A 6000-nucleotide genomic window follows, 5' to 3' on the forward strand; every position below is an offset into this window, starting at 1 on the left:
GTCTGTCCTATCTTGTTATTAAATTCTAATTCCTTTCCTGGGTGAGGTACCCTCTATTTGGGGGTGGGGTGATGTAGTGTGTAGGGGGGTCTGAGTGCCAGGTCACGGGGACCTGAGTGCCCATGGTGCAGCGAGTGCGGGTGTGCAGGTGAGGATGTGAGCACTAGTAAAGATGCAGCTGGACCAGCCAGCAAGCAGGTGAAGTGGCCTGGGAGCCGGGGAGTGCCCGAAAGGGAGGAGCTGCCTATCGGAGGGACCGGGACAGTCTCAGGCAGCTGCTGGAGAGACCGTGGGGTCTGGGGGTCTATGGGGTGAGACCCACTGGTGCCTGTGTCTCCAAGGGTGAGGCCATGGCAGGTTGGCTACTGGAGGGACCAGGGGAGTCCTGGCCAGCTGTGCACGTGCACATGCTTGTGCTTGTGTGTGTGTGTGTCTGTTGGGGTCTGTACCAGCAACAGGAGTGGGGCTGCAGCCTTGGGGTCTCATATGCCCAGGTGCCAGCAACTGGGGAGATGGGGATCCGGGGACAGGCTGAGTGTCTGAGCCCAGCTCCTGGAAGGATCCACCTTATGCACATGTATATATATATACGTACATAAATGTGTATTTCCCACTAGTGGACCTCCTCCTGCTCAGTCTGGGAGGGGAACGGGATGAGGCCATTGGTGCTGTTTGTGTCTGTGTAAATGCTCTGTGTCTCTGTGTAGATCTGTGTGGCGGCTATGTATATATGTGGTGTATATGTGTGTTTGAGTGTATGTGCCTACTGGGAATACATGCTCAGCCTTGCTACTGGTTGTACCTGCGAGCAAGGAGCTGTGGCAGCCTTGCCTCTATCAGGCTGCCGGATCCGGCCCTAATTCCTCTTTGACTAATCTTGGCTCACATTTATTTTTCTTTTTCCTAGCTTATCTTCTATTTGTTTGCAAGCATAGCAAACTCCACCTTGAATCTGATCACCCAGCTGTCTCAGACCTTGGCATTAGCTCTGGAAATATTCATTTACTGGTGAGGGTGGGAAGTTGCCATATTTGGCATTTGCTCTAAGCATATCCAAATTTCAGAGGCAATCTCCAGACTGCGAAAAGCATTCTTCTGAAATGGCCTCATTCCTAGTTTATTCTTGACCCACATGACTCTGTTGTAAGTGCTGAGTAATCCAAACTTCAATGTTAGATTAAATACATTCGTAGCTACCAGTCCAACTTAGAAGCAATGAGTTTAGCTGAAAATTAAACCTCTAACACATGATGCAAAACACAGTGGGTGGTGCTGCCTTATCTTTACAGAGCTGGTGGAGTTAACAGCAGTAAGGAAGAGACACAAGTTCAAAATGCACCACTGAAAACCAAATTTCCGTAAGGAATGTTGGGAAAATACCCTCCCATTTCACTTAGTTTTGTCCCAGTCTGAATTCATCTGCTGGTGCTCAAATATTTAAATTTGAGGTTTGCATCACAGCCTGTTCCTCCCAAATATCAGTTTTGTTTCTCTCCTAGGACACACACCTACCTCCCACATCACAGATAATTCTTCTGAAGATCAGCTGTTGGGGGAAGTACCTTAACACCTCCTTAGCAGAGCTATCTGATACTGCACCAACTAAAACTATCCACCTAGTCTGTTCGTGAATATAATACTTGTGTATTATGCAAAGCGCATTAACTGCACTAGGACGGAGGCCCACTGCACGTTGCCAGTGGCCAGCCAGACGTAAGATTTCTAAGGGAAGGGCGAGGCAGAACAGGCCCCACGTAGAACTTGATGCTGGCTGCCCCAAATTAAACATCAGTATCCTAACCGTGGAGCTATGGGGATTGGGAAAAACTCATCTTTCACTTAACAAGTTTTTTTTCTTTTTAGCTTTGAGAACACTTGCATGTCTAAACTAGTGCATGCCAACTAACGTTTCATTTCCAAGGAACTTACATTTTCAGAGGAAAGCTGTTTTAATCAGAGAATGCCTATTTAGCATTAAGAAAGAACCCCAACAATGGGCAAGCCTGTTCTTATCTTAATTTAGCCCGGAGGCTGGAAAGCTGGCAAGTGACCCTACAGAAACACCTTACTGTGGCTTTTTGAGAACATCAGTGGAGCTCCAACAGGTATAGTTCTCTGACAAACACATTTCATATACACAAGGCCTTGGCTCAAGGAACAAATGGAGAGAAGGCACAAGAAACTGAGTGCTAAAAAAAATATAAATTTTTTTTATCTTGTCCATGCCTCCACAACCTAATGGGAACAGAGGCTGATCAACAGGGACTGATCAACCACAGGGTCATTACCCTGCTGTCGAAGCTCCTGGCAAGCTATATTTCACGTTACACTAGCTGCTTTGTCATATCTGCCCAACTTCCAGTTCAGTGTTGCTGCCCCATACCATGAAGCTCTTTCCAGTCTCTCTCTTTCCCCTCCAAGTTTAGTGAATCCTTTTTCATGTTTCTTATTATTTTGCCTGGAGAACAAATTCTTCAGAGATAAGAGGGGCAGGGACAAGGAGGATTATTATGCAGTGTTTGCCTTGAGAGATGATTTTGTGCTTTTCTGTTTGTTGTGTTTATAACAAAAGAGCATTCAGAACAAAGGAGAGAGAACGAGAGCCAGCATGGGCCAGATGCTTCCCCCACAAGCCATGACTAACTTCCATTGTCGAGAGGAGCCGAGAAGGAGGGGGAAAACGGAGGAAAGATAAGAGAGAGAAACAAGATGATGGGTGGGGAGTAGGCTGGCCCGCAGACAACAGGAGGTTAAGAGAGTGAGAAAAGAACCAATGGAGAGGCAGAAGGCAAAACCAAAAAGAAACGAAAAGGCATAATGAGGCAAAGAAAGCAAGCACTAAAACAGATTAGAAGGGCAAGGCAGAGGAATAAAAGCGAAAAGGAAGGAAAAGGCAGCAGTAAAGTGCCAGAGAAAAAGGGATAACAGGTGAACAGATAGAAAAGATTAACACAGACAGGGAGAGGTACATGAGGGAATTGCAGAATTAGCCAACTAGGAGAGAACAGACACAGCACTGGAGAGATAATGGCATTAAACCAAAGCCACCTTTAACCTCTGCCCTCTGCCACGGTGAAATGTAGGTTGGAGCTAACGTCTCTGAAAACTTTCCTAGTTAACCTAGTCGATTGAGCAAATCACTGAAGTAAAAAGTTCTTAATATTTTAACAATCACTTGCAAAGGGGTGTAGCCTTTGTAAAAAAAAATGAATAGTTCTGCAGAAACCAACATGCTGGAGAGTAAACCACAAGCAGTAGCATCATTGAAAAATTCTGTTTCCTGTACGTATCTCGGTGCTACGTGAGAGACGTGACAACCCCCAGAAAGTCATCCAAGGTTTCCTAGTCCCACTTCTTATAACACTTCAGGCCTTGTCCTCTTCATTTGCTCTGATTGGAAAAAGACTCCTGCCCAGCACCTAGGCCACAAGCCTACTTTTTTCTGATTGATGTTGCCTGGGCAACCAGGCTTTCTAGCAAAGAGAGGAGCTATATATCTGTGCATTTGCCTTTTTTTGGTGCTATCTATTTATCTTGTTTTATTCTAACGTTGGTCTACATCTAAGAATAGCAATAATGAAGTACGTGCATGTGACTTACAGAGAATGCTCTAAATATATTTTTTCCATAAGCAACTGCCCTTCTTACGATCTCTCTCAGTTTCTGTGCCTCCTTTTCTCTGGAACGTACAGGCAACAGGTGAACTACATCTGAAACTGCCCCAAAGCCCACGTCCCAGTCCCGGACTGGGGTGCTGCAGCAGCTGGGGAGGTGGAGGCACCAGCAGAGCTGTGTTGGGAGCTCAGGAGTGAGCTTAGCAGGAGGCTGCAGGGCAGGAGCGAGAGGCTTTGGCTAAAATATCTGTGGTGAGGCTTTTTTTATGTCAGCCACTGCACCTCGCCATGGTTTTCTCCACCCTGAGCAAGAAACTGAATTTGAAGGGCAATGCAAGAAAACAACCTGGCTAATGAAGTTCCATTAAAAACCATCAGCATAAGTAGAGAAAAAAAATTGTACCGAGGAGTAAAATTACAAAAAGAATTTCCTAGCAAAGTCCTGAGCAGCAGCATAGCGACAGGAAAATACCCTTGGTTCAGGAGAGTGGTTGGGCTGGGGGTCGGTTCATGAAGAGGCCTGGAGAGGAACAGAAGGTATGGGACAGAGGGAATTAGGGTTGCCGTTCAGCTCAGACCTCAGGTGACTTCTCCCTCCTTTTCCTGAGGGATGAACAGCACATGCATAAGGAGCGGGTTGTTTTTGATGAGTCTTCACACAACTAATCTTTACTTCCTATTTCTCGAGAACATACTACGTTCACATGGGAAAATGTTATTTCTTAAGAAGGGGAAAGAGTTATTTCTTAAGAAAGAGAAAAACATATTTCTTATGTTTTTCTCTGGAAGACATAAAAAGCATCCCTCTTTGGTATGTGCAGGGCACCACACCAGTCTAACGAAAGGATGATGGGAAGTTTGAGAAATTCAGCTAGACAGTGTTCTCTAGCTGCTTAACCAGCTGCAGCGTTTCAGTCACACACCCCCCGATCAGAAAGCATAGGCTTCCTCACAGCAGCATTTTATGCCTAGCCTGGTCAATCCAGCACCCATGCAATAGGTGCTGGGGCATGCTGCCTGCTGGCACATGGAGCCAGTCTGGGCCTGCACACCATGGCATGGGGTGGAGGCGTTTCACCAGTGTAAGCTACCTTATCTCACGTCCCCATTTAGGCATACTTCTCACACCCCAACATTAGTAAGAGAAAACTACACACAGAGCCAGCACATACACATACAGTATGCAGAGTCGAACCCACCCACTATACATACACACTCCCCAGCAAATACACACAGTAGACGTACATATATTGACACAGCAGCTCAGACACAGAAACGCACTGACACATAAGTGGGCACAAGCAGAGCTGCGGATTCACAAACACTACTTCTGGAGGCACTTCTCATCGAGCCACGATCTGCTGCCAGGTAGCTGGCCTAAATCACACTACATTTTCCAGCAATGGCCGTGAAGGGTTGCAGCCTGGGGTGGAGGAGGGAGCAGAGACTGTGAAAATGTCTCACTGAGATCACATGTGATTACAGCAGCAGGATTCACAGGAAAGAAACAAAGTCCCTGGCTGACCCATTCCCGCTCCCCTCGCTGTTGTAATCTAAAATTAGCTGCTGTTGAGCTGGAAACACCCAGGCAGCAGGATCTGAGCCTCTCTCTCTCCTTATGCGGGCTTGTTTCACCTCATGTGCCAACAGTGGCTAAGCCAGTCTAGCGCACAGGGGTTTATCACTCCTCCCTCAGCAGGGGATGCTCTGAGCTGCTCTGTGGCAGTGCTTCTCTCTCCCCCTCCACCCTCCACGTACAGCACCCCACGCTTGCTGCTCAGTAGCAAGGAGCACAAGGACCAGCCCACGCAGGATGGCAACATGAAGAGTGCTCCAAAACACCGCTCACCGCTCCTGTGCTGAGATCCAGGAGGAGCAGACAAGGAAAGATGAGATTAAACCCATCTTTAGGAAGAGCTGCCTTATGCAGCCAGTTCCCGCTCTGCATTGCTAGCAGGGTCAGCTGCCAGAAAGGAGGCAGGAGGGATCCCGGCATGCAGCCTCATCATCTCATCCCAGCAGCTCTGCCCTGCTGCACCTTGGGAACGGGATGCCAGCAAGCCAGAGTGAGCATCTCCCCTAAGCCACCACCTCATTTTATACAGACTCTTTTCAGGGGAAGACCACACATTTCCTGATTCATGCTCTCTGTCTCTTCCCCAGCCTCCTTCCTCACCCTCCAGTGATGCTGCCCTGCTCATGCAAACCCATCTGGCTCTTGCATTGCTCCCTCTGGGTGCTCCGCACACCCTTCGTCCTCACCCAGGATCATTCCTGCACCCTTTCACGGCTCACTTCCACTCCTACACACACATGTATCTGCTTGCCCGTGGCCCTCCTCATCTTTTTGAAAACTAGAGTGGTTACATTCAGCTAGCCTAGCTGT

The sequence above is a fragment of the Mycteria americana genome, chromosome 1 (genome assembly GCF_035582795.1).
Source record: "Mycteria americana isolate JAX WOST 10 ecotype Jacksonville Zoo and Gardens chromosome 1, USCA_MyAme_1.0, whole genome shotgun sequence".
Taxonomy (NCBI): domain Eukaryota; kingdom Metazoa; phylum Chordata; class Aves; order Ciconiiformes; family Ciconiidae; genus Mycteria; species Mycteria americana.